The sequence below is a fragment of the Cervus elaphus genome, chromosome 17 (assembly GCF_910594005.1).
Source record: "Cervus elaphus chromosome 17, mCerEla1.1, whole genome shotgun sequence".
Classification (NCBI taxonomy): Eukaryota; Metazoa; Chordata; class Mammalia; order Artiodactyla; family Cervidae; genus Cervus; species Cervus elaphus.
In genome coordinates, this window is record NC_057831.1 from 8,284,049 (window position 1) to 8,301,758 (window position 17,710).

Sequence of the window (17,710 nt, forward strand, 5' to 3'; positions counted from 1 at the left end):
AACTAGGTGACTTAAGAACACAGTCACTTACATATAACTGTCAATTTTATGGACCAAGAATTTAAGACGACTTCAGTCAGGTGAGGGTTCTACTCCTCATAGCGTTGACTGAGGTACTCAGTGATAGTCAGCTAGCTAATACTCTGCTTTGAAGAGTTCAAGCCAGCTTCACTTACGTGTCTGACATCCTGGAAGCTATGGCTGGAAGCAGGGCTAGCTGGGACTGTCAGCTGGAGCACTCCTGCAGCATGGCAGACTCGGCTGAGGCAAACTTCTTAGGTGGCAGCTCAGAGGTTCCAGAGGGTGCTCTGTAGGACTGCATAACAGTTACAGAGCTTCTTAGGATCTAGCCTCAAAAGTCCCAGAAAGTATTCTTTATCATGTTCTATCAGTTAAGCAAGTCAATAAAACTATCTAAAATTCCCAGAGAGGAACTTTCCTCAACAGGAAGAGCTGAAATCAATTTGCAACCATGTTGAATCTTTCATAGTTGGTATCACAAGAACCATACATGAACACAAACAGTTAAGCTGATAAGATTGAGAGTTTAAAGGCAAGTGTGCATCCCTCTTCTTTATTTTTTGGTTTAGACACACACCTCAATAGCTATTTGGACTCTCAATCAAATGTTTTGTTTATCTATTCAGAGGCCATTATATTGCCATTTGATTAAGGTCAATTGTTGCTGTCATGTCCAACTGTTTGCAATCCCATAGACTGCAGCACCCAGGCTTCCCTGTCCTTCACTATCTCCCCTAGTTTGCTCAAATTCTTCCCTTGTGGCTCAGCTGGTGAAGAATCAGCCTGCAATGCAGGAGACCTGGGTTCGATCCCTGGGTTGGGAAAATCCCCTGGAGAAGGGAAAGGCTACCCACTCCAGTATTCTGGCCTAGAGAATTCCATGGACTATACAGTCCTTGGGGTTGCAAAGAGTCGGACACGACTGAGCAACTTTCACTTTCACATGTCCATTGAGTCAGTGATGCCATCCAAGGTCACGGTGTTATGCTTATCATCTAAAAATGGCAAACATCAAACTTGTGTATGTAGGTGTTAGGAATTTAAAGCATAGTATCTGGACTACTATTTTCAGTATATATTACTTTTGTATTAAGGAAAAGCGTCATTTTTTAAAGTAGGGCTGAATCTATAGGGCTTCTCCTATGGCTAAGGTGGGAATGAATCTGTCTAGAATGCAGGAGATCAGAGTTCAATCCCTGGGTCAGGAAGATCCCCTGCAGAAGGGAATGGGTACCCACTCCAGTATTCTTGCCTGGAGAATCCCAAGGACAGAGGAGCCTGGTGGGCTATAGTCCATGGGGTCGCAAAGAGTGGGACATGACTGAGCAACTAACACTCCTTTCTCAATCTATAGCTAATCTTTATTAATAGTCTGGGGAAATAATGTAAATTTTAAATGAATGTAAGAATCAGTGGAAATTTCAAGTATAAGGCAAAGGATGAGTGTTCTATATAAAATGAATTTTGGATTTGATATTTTCACACATATTGTTGCAACATATTTTGCTTTGTATTATAATTGCTAGTAGGATTCTGCCAAGGAGTTATTACAAGAAAATTTAACATTAAGCAATGACTTTCACATCAGCAGCTGCCTTCCAAAAGCTTCCTGTCTTAGACATACGGAGCCAGTGCTTATGTCAATGAATTATAATCTTCAGCAACTTAGTAATCAATAGATAGCTGTTGGATCTGCACTTCTTGATTTTGGTAATTTCAAAACCTCCTCTTTGTAATCTGTGATTCAATTTAACACTTATTTCTCTCTTCTAAGAATTCAATTTTAAACTTGACTTTTTTTTTCTTAAATCTAGAATATCTTCCCAGATTAAGATTTTTAAAAATTTAGAGATGGTGAAACTAATCAGAGATATTCCTCACAAAGTCTCTCTTCTTCTTTTAGGGTCTAATTTTTCTTTATCATTAGTAATGTACACTGACTTAAGGCCCACTATATGCAGGGCACAGTGGACAACATGTCATGATTTCAAAAACATAGAAAGCAAAGCCTACATTCAAAAGCTTTACAATTTTGTTGAGGACATGTGACATACAGATTTAAGATAACAATACAAGGTAATTTGGGGCTGGATGTCAGAAAGACAGGTGTTAAGACCCCTTGAATACCCTTGAACTTGAATCATGTTCTCTAATCTAAGAAACCATGATCAGAGATATTACTCTTCCCTTTTGGAGACTGTTCTGGTTCCCTGACAACTCTGTGGTCACTCAGACCCCCAAGGACATCATTCAGGACATCCGCAGAATTAACCTTCTGCTACGATTCACTCCTTATGAAAGAATCCTCTTATCTAACTCCCTAGAAGACTACCACACAAGAAGTTTGCCTCTGATAACAGACTGTTGAAAGAAGCTATTATTTTAAAACTAAGAAATTTATATCAACAGGAAAAAATGGGAGACAGACAGAGATAAAATATACCAAAACGAGGCTGGAAATGGTATGGTTCAGGCATAGGAGGAGGAGAAAGAGTAAAAAAGGATGTACTACCAAGGGAACAAAACTCCCTCAGGTAAGTGTGAGGTATCTAATAAAACCATAATAATAATATGTAACAAATAATCACAAAACCTCAGTGACATAAAATAAGTATTTTACTATTTGCACAAGTGGGAATCAGGCAGTTCTACTGATCTTTCCTAGTCGTGCTCACAAGGTATCTGAGGATAGGCTGGCTGTCACCTGATATACAATGACCTTGGCTGCCGCAGCTAAAGTAAGCTAACATCGCATTTTCCAGCAGACCAGACCAGCATATTCTTTTCGTCACAATAGAAGAAGGCAGGTGACCAAGCTCAACTGCACAAGAATTTTACAAGACTCTCCAGTAGAAACAGGAAGTCTGAGCAAGAGAAAATCACGACAGTATACATTATCCTCCGTGACCTGAGGCCCTGCAGAAATCTTGGTGAGGACAAGAGATCTGTCCTTATAAACCTGACAATTTGTGATTTGTCCTTGTCACCATAAACAAGAGGACTCCAGGCTTATCTTGACCTTAAAGGCAGAGAAATTCCAGCTAACACCTACTGTATTAGTTTTCTGTTGCTGCTATAACAAATTGCCACGAGTTTAGGAGCTTAACAACAATTTAACAACACAAAGATATTATCTCACAGTTCTGTAGGTCAGAAGTCTGGTTGGTCCTACTGGTTCCTCTGTTCTGGTTTCACAAGGTCAAAATCAAAGTGCTGACTAGCTAGTTTCTAGGTTGCTCTAGGAAATGTTCCTTTCCAAGGTCATTCAGGTTATCAGCAGAATCGAGTTCCTCGTGGCTTTAAGACTAAGGTCTTTGCTCTGTTAGCTAGCGGTTACTTTCAGTATCCAGAGGCCACCTACCTTCCTTCATCTTCAAAGTGAGCTACAGTGGATTGAGTCCTTCCCATTATCTGAGTTTCTCTGACCTTATCCTTTGGTTTACCTCTACTACCTCCAGCTAGATAAAGTTCTTGTGAACTTCCAGATATTCAAGCTGGATTTAGAAAAGGCAGAAGAACCAGAGATCAAATTGCCAACATTCGCTGGGTCACTGAAAAAGCCAAAGAGCCCCAGAGAAACATCTACTTTTGCTTTATTGACTACGCCAAAGCCTTTGACTGTGTGGATCACAACAAACTGTGGAATATTCTTAAAGAGATGGGAATACCAGACCACCTGACCTGCTTCTTGAGAAACCTGTATGCAGGTCAGGAAGCAACAGTTAGAATTGGACATGGAACAACAGACAGTTCCAAATCAGAAAAGGAGTATGTCAAGGCTGTATATTGTCTCCCTGTTTATTTATCTTATATGCAGAGTACATCATGCGAAATGCCGGGCTGAATGAAGCACAAGCTGGAATCAAGATTGCTGGGAGAAATATCAATAAACTCAGATACGCAGATGACACCACCCTTATGGCAGAAAGTGAAGAAGAATTAAAGAGCCTCTTGATGAAAGTGAAAGAGGAGAGTGAAAAAGTTGGCTTAAAACTCAACATTCAGAAAACGAAGATCATGGCATCTGGTCCCATCACTTCATGGCAAATAGATGGGGAAACAATGAAAACAATGACTTTATTTTCTTGGGCTCCAAAATCACTGCAGATGGTGACTGCAGCCATGAAATTAAAAGACTCTTGCTTCTTGGAAGAATAGCTATGACCAACCTAGACAGCATATTAAAAAGTAGATACATTACTTTACCAACAAAGGTCCGTCTAGTCAAAGCTATGGTTTTCCAGTAGTCATATATGGATGTGAGAGTTGGACTATAAAGAAAGCTGAGCGCTGAAGAATTGATGCCTTTGAACTGTGGTGTTGGAAAAGACTCTTGAGAGTCCCTTGGACTGCAAGGAGATCCAACCTGACAATCCTAAAGGAAATCAGTCCTTAATATTCATTGGAAGGACTGATGCTGAAACTGAAACTCCAATACATTGGCCACCTGATGAAAAGAACCGACTCATCTGAAAAAAACCCTGATGCTGGGAAAGATTGAAGGTGGGAGGAGAAGGGGATGACAGAGGATGAGATGGTTGATGGCATCACTGACACGATGGACATGAGTTTGAGTAGGCTCCGGGAGTTGATGGACAGGGAAGCCTGGCGTGCCGCAGTCCTGGCGTACTGTGGTCCATGGGGTCGCAAAGAGTCAGACAAGACTTAGCGACTGAACTGAATTGAACTGAGATAAAGTTCTCATCTGGGTCACATGGGTAATCCAGCATAATCTCCTTATTTTAAGGTCCCTAATCCTAATTACATCTGAAAAATTCATTTTGCTGTGAAATACATTCACAAACTTAGGTTGTTAGATGTTTTGAGGTACTGATCACCTACCATACCATGGATCAAAAGCAATCCTTTCACATGAATAGCCTACCACAAATGAGGCCAAGACTGGCCCCAATTTTGTATACTTTATCAATCATCACTTAGTCTGTTATAAACCATGTGCTCTCATTTGGATTAATATATATATATATATTATATGATGTCACATATATGATGACTATAACTGGGGAGCATCTGTTCACTTCGTGATCACTCTTTCCCCTCACCACTAGTTAAAGGAATATCTAGAGCAGAGCTAATTAAGAGACAAAAACTTAATTATCCTAGAGCACTTCATCTTCAAAGACAGCGCTGTACTACCCCCACCATAGCCCCAGATTCTCAGACCAAGAATTCTAATTCATCTCTAGGTCTTCAACATGTCCAACTGTTATGGATTGAATTGTGTCCTACAAAGTTCTTATGTTGAAGTCCTAATTCCCAGTCCCTCATTATGTGGTCTTACTTGCAAATAGGGTCACTGTAAGTGTGATTAGTTAGGATGAGGTCATAATTGGCATAGAAGTGAAGTTGCTCAGTCGTGTCCGACTCTCTGCCACCCCATGGACTGTAGTCTACCAGGTTCCACCATTCCTAGGATTTTCCAGGCAACAATACTGGAGTGGGTTGCCATTTCCTTCTCCAGGAGATCTTCCCAACCCAGGGATTGAACCTGGGTCTCCCGCACTGTAGGCAGACGCTTCACCGGATCTGAGCCACCAGGGAATTGGTGTAGGGACTGTGCTTAGTCACTTCAGTCATATTCGACTCTTTTCGATCCTATGGACTGTAGCCCGCCAGGCTCCTCTGTCCATGGAACTTTCAGGCAAGAATACTGGAGTGGGTTGCCATGCCCTTCTCTAGGGAATATTCCAAACCCAGGGATCAAATCCATGTCTCTTCCATCTCCTGCATTGGCAGGCAGGTTCTTTACTACTAGCACCACCTGGGAAGCCCGGCAAAGGGACTATATACCCCAATTTACTAGAATGAGTCTCTACTCCAATATGACTGATAAACTTATAAAAAGGGATATCTGGACAGACATACATACAGGAAGAACACCATGTGAATATGAGGGCAGAGACCTACAAACCAAACAATGCCAAAGATGGACAACCACCCACTTGAAGCTAGAGAGAGACATGGAACAGACTCTCCCTTACAGTCCTTAGGAGGAATTAGCCTTACCAACACCTTCATCTTGGTTTTTTAGCTTCCAGAACCATGAGACAATAAATTTCTGTTGTTAAGCCACTCAATTTGTGGTATTTTATAATAACAGCCCTGGCAAATAAATACACTAATTAGTTTCAATGAACCTGTAGTGAAAACTTGGGCATAAATACAATGTTTTTAAAGAAATGCACACTGGCTACTTTTGATTATAGCCAGTAGCTTTTAAAGAAATGCATTACTTAGTACCACTATAAACGAAAGAGCTGGAAGGGACTATGCTATGTTATGAGCAGGAATAAAACCATATTGACACTTATGCCAGACTGTTAGGAATACTGACCTACATCTGCTCATGCAGAAATTAAGCCCCTCCCTAACCCCCTTCTCCGTCTCACAATCTCCCTGATGTATCTCTGAGTCTTGGGTGTTATCTTGCATTTTCCTGTGATCACTCTGTTTGTGCCCCTCCTCTCTGGCCTCTTCATCTAGGTACGTCTTCATTGATTCTGTTTCTGGAACCATGTGTGGGAACACAGCCTGGCATGCTCAAAAGTTTCACAGCAATGGCCTCCCGAATCTTAGGGTGAAAAGGGAGGGGGAAGACGTAGGGCTGGGGATGTTCTTCTCATCAGATCTGTGCTAGCATTCTCATGGGTCCTGAAGCAGCACTGCTTCTATTCAATGTCTTACTGAGTCTTTTATAACTATGATTCCTCCAGCCTTCACCTCTCTCTCCCTGGAGCTCAAAACCTACCCTAAAAGCTAATAAAGAAAAAATTCAACCTCATCCCCTACACTGGCATCATATTTTTACTATCCAAGTTCCACAAACACTTGCCTCCTTCTTACCCCTCGCCACCCCCAAAAAAGACTGACAATTCAATTCCTGCATATAGACCCTGAAATGATCATCAGTCTACCAGTTCCACAAACAGCCTCACTCTATTTCCCCTTCTCTGTGTGTGTGTTTCTGTTGCTCTGTTGTGTCCGACTTTGCGACCCCACGGGCTATAGCCTGCCAGGCTCCTGTGTCCATGGGATTTCCCAGGCAAGAATACTGGAGTGGGTTGCCATTTCCTTCTCCAAGAGATCTTCCCAACCCAGGGATTAAACCCAAGGGTTCCACACTGCAGGCAGATTCTTTACCACTGAGCCATTGGAGAAGCCCTATTCGGGTTAAGCTAAAAAGAGTAGTTCAGGAAAGTTAGAGAAGGGAGAGCTTACTGAAAAAAAGGTCAGAGAGAGAAACTTAACAAAAAAGATATGTTTTTAACAAGATATTGTGGGATTTAAGTAAATGGAGAGATGGGAGGTATTCTAGGCCACTAATAAAGAGAAAAGAGAGACATGAATTTGGCTGAACAAAGGCAAAGCTAAGATTCATTTCAGTCAGTTGTTATGATTTTTCAGGGGTATCCAGTAGAAGAAATTAACTCAACCCACAGAAATCTCCTTTCACTGCTTCTATTCTCAGAAAGAAAGTCTACACTCCTGGGAATAATTTAGATTAAAAAACTAAAAAATATTCCTGTCTCATTCTCTTACAATTAGAATTTTTTGTTTGTTGGTTGGTTGGTTTAATTTTTAACCCAGATGACTCACAGCAGTTTTCTCTACAATAATAACTTCACTTTGCTTCACTTCACCTATGCCACAATTTTTTTTTCTGATGAGTTTCTATGCCCTCCCTCAGGAAAACTTGTTTTTCTTTTTTTTCCTTATGAGCACTATCATAAGCTCCACATGGCTCTTTCCACCTCTCTGAAAACCTGTATGGAGTAGAAAATGTCCCCCCCCCCCGCCCCGCCCACATTAGCTCTTCCTAGCCACTTGTCTTGCTACTAGAGGTCTCAGTGGCAGCAGGACAAACAAGCCACCTGCTATTCACACTCAAGGCAGGTGCACCATATCTGGGAAGAAACATGTCTTTTCGCCACATCTCAGGTTACTTGTACAAGCTAGAGTAAATGCCCAAGGATCCAAGCCACTGCAAATTCAGAGCTGGTTTCCATCCTTGATGGAATTGCATCCTTGATGCAATCATGACAGCCACCAAACAGGTTGAGGTCTATGCCACCAGAAGAGAGGGAAATGGAACCTGAAGAGGTCTACGCCACCTGAAGAGAGATGAAGGAAATGTTCCAGATTTCACATGCTAGCAAGGTAGTGTTCTAAATCCTTCAAGCTAGGCTCCAACGGTATGTGAACTGAGAACTTTCAGATATATAAGCTGGATTTAGAAAAGGCAGACAAACCAGAGATCAAATTGCCAACATCCATTGGATCATAGAGAAAGCAAGGGAATTCCAGAAAAACCTCTACTTTGGCTTCATTGAGTATGCTAAAAACCTTTGACTGTGTGGATCACAACAAACTGGAATATTCTTAAAGAGATGGGAATACCAGACCACTTTTCCTGCCTCCTGAGAAACCTGTATGAAGGCCCAAAAGCAACAATGAGAACCTGGAACATGGAACAAATGGACTGGTTCAAAATTGGGCAAGGAGTACCTCAAGGCTGTATATTGTCACAATACTTACCTAACATCTATACAGAATGAATCATGTGAAATACCAGGCTGGATGAATCACAAGATGGAATCAAGATTGCTGGAAGAAATATCAACAACCTCATATATGCAGATAACATCACTCAAATGGCAGAAAACAAAGTGGAACTAAAGAGCTTCTTGATGAAAATGAAAGAGGAGAATGAAAAAGTTGTCTTAAAACTCAATATTCGAAAAACGAAGATCATAGCATCTCATCGCTTCATGGCAAACAGAGAAAAAGTGGAAGCAGTGACAGATTTTATTTTCTTAGGCTCCAAAATCACTGTGAAAGCTGACTGCAGCCATGAAGAGAAAAGATGCTTGCTCCTTGGAAGAAAAGCTATGACAAACTTAGATAGTATATTAAAAAGTAGAGACATCACTTTGCTGACAAAGGTCCATATAGTCTAAGTTATGGTTTTTCCAGTGGTCATGTATGGATGTGAGATCTGGACCATAAAGAAGGCTGAGCGCCAAAGAGTTGATGCTTTCAAATTGATGGTGGTGGAGACTCTTGAAAATCCCTTAAACAGCATGGAGATCAAACTAGTCAATCCTGAAGGAAATCAACCTTGAATATTCACTGGAAGGACTGATGCTAAAGCTCCAATACTTTGTCCACCTGATGTGAAGAGCCAACCCACTGGAAAAGACCCAGATGCTGGGGAAGACTAAGGGAAGGAGGAAAAGGGGGCAACAGAGAATGAGATGGTTGGATGGCATCACTGACACAATGGGTGTGAGTTTGAGCAAATTCAGGGAGATAGTGAAGGACAGGGAAACCTGGCATGCTGCAGTCCACAAGGTCACAAAGAGTTGGACATAACAACTGAACAACTACATCAACTTGTTCTTCATCAGAACACATAGGTTATACAGATCAGATATTAATCCCAGGGATTATTTTATTGTGACTCATTTTATGGGTGTGGTTTGGTCTCAAAGGGACATATTTTAGTGAGTAGAGTTTACTAAGGACTTAAATTTCTCTAGTCATTTAGTGTATCAAGTATTCTTGCTCCAAGAAAGGGAAGGTTACTTGTCTATTAAGAAAGCAAGCATTACAATTGGCTGATAAAATTGTATCAGCCAACTGGAATTGGTTACGAAAGGTCATCTAAACAGATACATTTTAGGGTAGGGCTTTTAAAACTCCAAAATGTCTATATATAGTAAAATAATCCTAGTGTAATACAGCAGCATTTCAAAGTCTTGTTTAAGAGTCTGTTTAATGTAAAAGAGATTAAATTAACTCATGCTGAAAAGGTGATTAAATACACTCTAATCTATCACTGAAAACTCAACAAGTAAGAACTTCAGTCTGTTACATTTCAATAGTGATTTTTTTGCAGTCACTGAAACACACTTGGATCAAAAGTATGTATGGTAATCTGTGACTGTCACAGTTGTTAGGGTACTGCTGGATCTTGTTTAAAGCTTCCAAAAGAGTTTTTAAAAAATTTTTTCCAGTAAGCGCTGCTTGGAACAAAATGACACTTATTCTTCAGAAATGTTAACATTTTGTTGTTGTGACTTCTGTAAATAATTCAGCTAAAGCTATAAAATGTTGGTAGAAAAGGGAAGCAGCCTTTTCTGAAGGTCTACAATGTCTAGAGTGCTTTGCCATGAAGAGTTTTAACTTTCACACCGGGTTTCAGCTTGCGTGAGTGCATGCTAAGTTGCTCCGGTCATGTCTAACTCATAGGTAGGCAACCTGTGACCTGTAGCCCACCAGGCTCCTCTCTCCATGGGGACTCTCCAGGAAAGAATACTGGACGGTTGCCATGCCCTCCTCCAGGGGCTCTTCCCAATCCAGGATCAAACCCACATTTCTTGCATTGGCGGGAGGGTTCTTTACCACTGGAGCCACCTGGGAAGCCCTGACTTTCAACACACGCATTGTTATTTTGATTTTATGAATGTGAAATTAGGTAAAACGGTTTACCCACTTGTGTTTAGAAATCAGTGTGTGTGTATTCAAGCCTAGATCTCAGGTGCAGATTCTTTCCCAAATCAGAGCTTTTGCTTCCGTGGTTTATCGGTCTGAAAGACCCCTCTTCCGGGTCTGGACTCTCCTCCTGACCTCAGCCAGTGTTGCCTAACTGGTGCCCTCTCCAATGGGAAGTCAGCTCCCCCGGCATCCCACACTCCAGTGCACACTTGTTCACTCGGCCGTTTGTTTAGCTGGTTAGTTTTCTGCCTAACACTTTCTCTAAAATGTCAGCTCAATGAGAACAGGGAACCATATCTGTCTAACTCCTTTGAGACAGTGAAAGTTTAGCAAAGATTTGACATATAATAGACAATCCAGTAAATATCAGTTGATTAGATGACTCCCAACTTTTTTCACTCTCTACATTGCCTTTCATGGACCATTAACTGCACTGAAAAAAATTGTTCTCATTAATTCTCAAAATACTGTTAAAGATAAAATAATAAGAACAAAATGTCCTGACTCGATATTTTATGGTCCCATGTCACGGTTTCCATACAAACCTTTCTGGTTTCTTATGCCACTTGAAAATCAAGACGTTTCCGCACCCTAGCGATAAAGTGAAAAAGATAAACCCGAATAATCAAGACCATCTTGGCAGAGCTATATGTTTTATGAAGGGTTCAGAGTTCTGTATTCACGGCACTATTTTTATCTTTTCCATGACAGAAGCTGGCAGAACTGCCTTTGTGTGTGCCATAAACATGTGTGAAGTGACATTATGTTGTTCTTGGGCAACAGACATAAGCTAGGCATTGTTCTCTACCTGTGCATTCAAAGTACCATTAGGATACAATTTCTGTCCTTAAAGAACTCACAATTAAGTAAATTAGTTTATGTTGATGTTAGTTTTCATGTTTCTACCTACGAAATAAGGTTGACACTGACAGTCACCTACACACCAGAGATTAGGTTTGGGGTGTGGAAAGGAGAAGAAGGAGAAAACAGCAATAAGGTTACAAGTCTTTGTTTATTTCTTCTGTATTATTATTAGCTGCAGTGCAACACATGTGCATAGCTGACCTTAAGAAAGGATTTGATTTGTGAGAATTTGTCATTTATTTCTCATTGTTTCCCATTGCTGGTTGCCTAGTCATGGTCTAACTTTGCTTAAAGCCCAAGGGAAGTTAAGAAAGCATATTTCATTTCTCACTCCATTAACAGGAAGGGAAAGCTATGGGAAAGTAGATATAACATTTGTTGCTAAAAGTACAAATGATCATAAAACATGATCATACCCAGGTGGGAGCTCCACAAACATGCATGATCAAGTGTCATTTTTAATTGCAGATGTAATTTACTTAGGTTTGCCCAACTTACGACAAATTTCACTGAAGCAGCTTATCCAGTTTTACAGCATTCAAGTCCAGAAGAAGTGGTTTTCGTGTAATACTCTCTCGTGTTATTTCGTACAATTCTTAAGAAAAAGAAGCAGATACTCATAGAAGCAAGCATAGATAGCGGTTTCAGTTGTTTACTGAATTTTGCAGTAACATCGGCATACTGTTATAATTATAACCCCAAGAATGTTGTCTCCAAATCTGAATATCATGAAGAAAAATTGGAATTTACTATCTACAGAGATGTATAGATTTGAACCAAAGCCTTAAAGAGATATTGCCCAATACTTCCTTTCCTCTCTTCATTTCCTTTTCTTTCATTCTTATCTTTCTTCTATACATTAAAATATAATATAGTAAAAATTTTAATTTTTTTAATTTTTAATTTTTTAACATATAGAAAAAGTAATAACCATTTTTAAAGTAAGAAATTCAAATCAGATTGCCCTAGTGTTCACTTTAGAGACAACTCCAATTAATACATTGTTACACTCACTGGTGAATTGAAATCCTCTGTCCTGAATTACAAAGTTCTAAGGATACTTGTGATTTTCTTTAACTTCCTATAACACGCTGATACTCAAGTTGTGTGGAAGTGTTAGAGGTGACGTTAACAGCTGCACAGGTCATGCAAGACACCACACCCGACTAGCACCTGTCTGAAATTTAAAAAAGCAAAAACCACACTACCACTGAGATTATGAATAAAGACATGTTTCCTGCAGGTTTAAAGGAAAGGGCTACAGCATAAGGCCGTCACGCAAGAGTCGGCAGTCTTGGCTCCTTCCACAGGAGCGCTAACAGGAGAGCCACCTCAAAATTTTGTTAAGACATGAATTCCCTACATATAATCATCTGTCTGTCTGTCCTCTCCTTCGCTCTTTCCCTTTTCTTTCCTGACTGAAGATATTTTCCATCCAATAAACAAATTCAGCTTTGTTTCTGTTTTGCTTTCCATAACTCAAGATTGTTTAGCTAAAAAGTTATTAGTTTACCTATTTAATCTTTATTTTCTTGCTGCTGCTGCTATGTCACTTCAGTCATGTCCGACTCTGTGCGACCCCACAGACGGCAGCCCACCAGGCTCCCCCATCCCTGGGATTCTCCAGGCAAGAACACTGGAGTGGGTTGCCATTTCCTTCTCCAGTGCATGAAAGTGAAAGGTGAAAGTTGCTCAGTCGTGTCCGACTCTTAGCGACCCCATGGACTGCAGCCCACCAGGCTCCTCCGTCCATGGGATTTTCCAGGCAAGAGCACTGGAGTAGGGTGCCATTGCCTTCTCCGATTTTCTTGCTAGTTTACTTTGAAAACATTTTATACCTACAATTTGGTATCTATTTATTTTTACCCCCCAACTTTTTTTTCCAGTCTCCATTCTTCACCTCTGATTTTATCAACCTTTTAACAGCCTTATGTGGCTAGTAAGAAGGTTCGTATCAATCAGACCCTCATTTCCTTGTAAATCGTCTGTTTTCCTTACAGAAAGTTTTAGGGTTTTTTGTTCCTCATGTACTAAACCCTCTCTACCATGTATCTGTGTGTGTGTGTGTGTGTGTGTGTGTGTGTGTGTGTTTTGAATACATCCTGCTTAAGATTTGGGTTTTTTCTTTCTTTTTACATGTGTACAGCTAACATTTATTGAGTGTTTACTGTGTGCTCAGCACTGTGTAGAATGCGTTCCATGTATTATTTCATTTACTCCTCACAATAATTCTTTTTTCTTTTCAATCTCAAGGATCACTGTGATTTTATTCTTTGTTTGAGAGGTCAGCATAATAAGTCATTTTAACAATGAGCCCCCATGTAGGCCCTGTCAGTATATATATTTTTTAATTTAATTTTTAAAAATTATTTATTTATTTTACTTTACAACATTGTATTGGTTGGGGTTTTTCTTTATTTCAGTAACCATATCTTTCTGTCTGGAAATTCTCTTTCCCTTCCCCTAAATATCATGTCTATTTTATTTTCTCCATCTGGCACTCATTTTGATAGATCCTGGAATATTTAATATCATCCCTATCTCAACTTTTCTCTTACATTTTTGCTCCTTTAACCCTTTTAGCTGTGTGCCATTTTATGTCATTTCTCACATTTCCAGCTCATTAATTTCTTCTTCGCTTGATTTTGTGCTCTTCCGGAAGTAAAGAGATTTTAATGTTAATAATTATACCATACTCCTTAAGTCATATTTTCTGATTTTGCCATTACTATTTATTCTTTTTTATTGATATGTAATTGACATATAACATTATTGTTACCATCTACTCTTGTTTCAGTAAATCCCTAATCATATTCTTTGGCTGTGATAGCTTTGTTTATCACTCTTAGGACATATGTGGTATTATTTTAGTTCCCTGAACTAGTATTTCTATTAAATCTCTTTCCCTTTGAGTTTGCAACCTCCCTTTCATGTAACCAGTGGTCTGTGGGACCTGACTGGCTCTTTGTCACCAGGACATCTGCAGGAACTGAGGATAAGAGCTTTTCTTTTCTACTTGAGTTTTCACTTACACTTCTCTGACCTGGAAGAAGATATGTGATGTTCACTGCCTGGCTAGAGGGAATGGGTGGTGGGAGGCAGAGACCCAAAGCTTGCCTGCATGGCCACTCCACAGCACATCCCTGGGTAACTGGCCTGGCAGATATCCTTCAGAACACATCTGCTCCTGGCTTCTGTTCCTGGCACCATGAAGAGCACTCCTCCCAAATGAAATTATTCCATTAGTCCACATGGACCATCAGCTGGACCCTACACCAAAGCATATGACTTAAAAGTAACACACCTGGATTTATGAGTGGTGGATATCAGGATGTAACTCTGTTCATATGTCTGTAAGTGTGTGTATGAACATACTACAAGTACATTGATACATTTGACTCTATATTTTAAAAATCCAAATTTTTAACAATGAGTCCTCCTGGAAAGAGGAAGTGGGTTTTGTTTTAATTTACTACTTGAATTTTTTATATACATATATCATATATAAATTTAAAACAATTATTAAAATGGAAAGAAATATATTTTGCAACAAATACTATTTATCTGAATACTCAAATTTTACAAACCAGTAAGAGCCTGCACCTGAACTGCTTCATTCTAGCCCCTGCTGGAATAAATTTTATATGATTACTTTTTGGTGTTATGCCACAGAATTTTATTAAAAGAAGCTACACAAAATTTTCTCTGTGAAAATTATTTTACTTACATTACAAATGCTGTTAGGAAAACAAGTCATTACATTTTAATCAGGTTTTTCTAGTACCAGGAATATTATACAGGTCTCCTGAGCAGTGGCTTTATTTATATCTTAATAAGTTTGTGAATCTTGCAGCTAATTACATTTGCTTCTTTCCACTGGCTACTAGAAAATCTGAGCCAAACAGCTAGCCCTCTTTAAGCAAGTAGACAGAATTCTGCAGCAAGCATTTGTTAAATTCTTTCCCCCTGTGCTTCATCTTGTTTTTCCAAAATATTTTCCCTTTATCTCAATTTCCCCACTTACTTGTTTTTATTTTGTGTGTTTTTGTAAGTTGCCTGAAATCCTTTTCAAAACAAAGTAGGGTATAAATAACTAAAATCATAAATATGCAAAGCAAACCTTGCCAGAACACTGTGACATTTCCATTTATGACCTAAATATTACTAGTTTTACTCTGGCTTAAAACCCATAATACTTTTGTTTCCCTTCCACAGCCGGGGGGAACCCAATTATTCTTAATATACTGTTGAGTCTCTAAGTATCCAAAGGTGTTTTGAAGGGAAGATTGGTCAACAAAGAAGCAAAATTTCACCGTTTTCAATGGATCCCCAGATAAGAAGTTTCTTCGGGAGAATTATACAAAGTGGTTTAAGTTGTCAGTTGCAACTTAATGCCATTTTCCATTAATTAGATCCCAAACTAGATCATCATCCATTTAGTTACCAAATTTATTCTCTTTATGTTGTTGTTATTAGGCAAATGTTATTTGCACTAACATGCAAAAGGAGTCAAAAGCACATTAGGAAAAAGGAACCTGAGGGGAGTTCCCTGAGGCCTCATGGTTGGGACCAGCCCTTTCACTGCCGTGGCCTGGGCTCAGCTCCTGCTCCGGGCACTGGGAGCCTGCAGGCTGCACAGCGCAGTCAGTCCAATTTAAAAAAGGAACTTGACTTTTATTATCACTACTCTAAAAGAGAGAAAAATCTAAAATATTCCTTCCATTCTCTCTCCTATTCCCAAACTTCTGCCAAGACATGTCATGATAAAGCTGTTTTTATTACACTATGCTAGCTAAGCCTACAAAACAACAAAGAACAAAACGCAGAATAGAAAAATCTGATAAAACTAGGAATGGTCATAATCCCAAGCCATAAATTGTGAAGGCTATTTGCCAAATCCAGAGAGGATATACAGCTAACTTACACCTCTCCAGAGTTCCTGCAGGAAAAGGAGTTCTTGAAATGTAAGTGACAGAGCCCAGGAAGCCTCATCAACAATTGTTTACTTGCTTTAAAAAGTTCTACAGGCACCCAGTTCTACACACATAGAACCATAGAATTGAAGGGACCAAAGGAGAAACCATTAATACTTGCCACATATATTTCCTGAGATATAGCCTCCTAACTCAGAAGTTAGAGTGGGGATGAAGCAAAAAGTATAATCATATTTACAGCAGATAACAGAGTCAGCTAATAAGAGAACTAAAGACAAATTCACAATTTGGAAAGCCACTGAGATATATATAGATATAGATATAGCATCTCTCTGTCTTGTTTGTCCAAGTGAAGGAGAGCGTGCCCCAGGAGCAGGCAGGGACTGTGTGAGAAATGTCTCAGGATGATGCTCACAGACTGACCCTGGCAGCTGCCCTAGCTCATGCTACCCGCGTGTCTCCACAGATTTTCTTAGTAAACAGCTTATACATTCAAAACAGAGTAACAGACAAATAGAAACCATAACAATATCTAATTACAGATACAAACAACAACAACAAAGAGAAAAAGTAGGAGAAAGAAAAGTGTGTGGCAATTAAAACTCCATTGAAAAACATACTAATAGTAGATTGATCCACTCAACCTCTATTTGGATCTTTCTCTAGTGTACAACAGAGTCTGGAAAAATAACAGCTATACTTCCCAGATGAACTTACAGAGGAAGTTCCAGTATGATTTAGGTTCCACCAACTGAGGCATTTGTGTGTGTGTGAGTGTGAGTGTGTGTGTGTGTGTGTGTGTGAGAAATGAATTCAGAACTGAGGAAGTGAGAAGAGAATCACAGAATGAAGCACATCTTCTGCTGGTGTGGGTCATACCAGCTGCAGCATGGCTCTGGAGCGAGCAACCATAGCAACAGTTTCCCAGCATCCTCATTTCAACAAGAATATGCTGACCCAGGAGACATGGCTTCAATCCCTGGATCAGGAAGATCTTCTGGAGAAGGAAATGACAACCCACTCCAGTATTCTTGCCTGAGAAATCACGCGGACTGAGGAGCCAGGCAGGCTAAGCCCACAGAGTCACAGAAGAGTTCAACACAACTTACTGACTAAACAACAGCCAACTATGCTGGCAACCATTTGCATTCTGTGGCTTTGGGAATTGTTTCTGGAAGTTCATCCTGAAACTTGCTTCTTCAACCCCTCCAATATTTCTGTAACCCACGTATGTGTCTGCACGCTAAGTCACTTGAGTCCTGTCGTATATACATACATCTCTTTATTAATCAGGCTACATTCTGCCCTCTACAACTATGTATCGCCACAACATAGTATCAAAGAAACGAAAATCCAGGGCTATATGATCTAAA

At 39.8% G+C, this 17,710-nt stretch overlaps 1 long non-coding RNA gene across 1 annotated transcript in view; it reads right to left on the bottom strand.

Annotated features, from left to right (window-relative positions):
- LOC122673621 overlaps positions 1-17,710 on the bottom strand; it is a 75,250-nt gene that overhangs the window by 40,240 nt on the left and 17,300 nt on the right. The window contains exon 2 of the long non-coding RNA XR_006334754.1: positions 177-316. This is a non-coding gene — a long non-coding RNA (uncharacterized LOC122673621). The remainder of the gene's footprint in view (positions 1-176; positions 317-17,710) is intronic.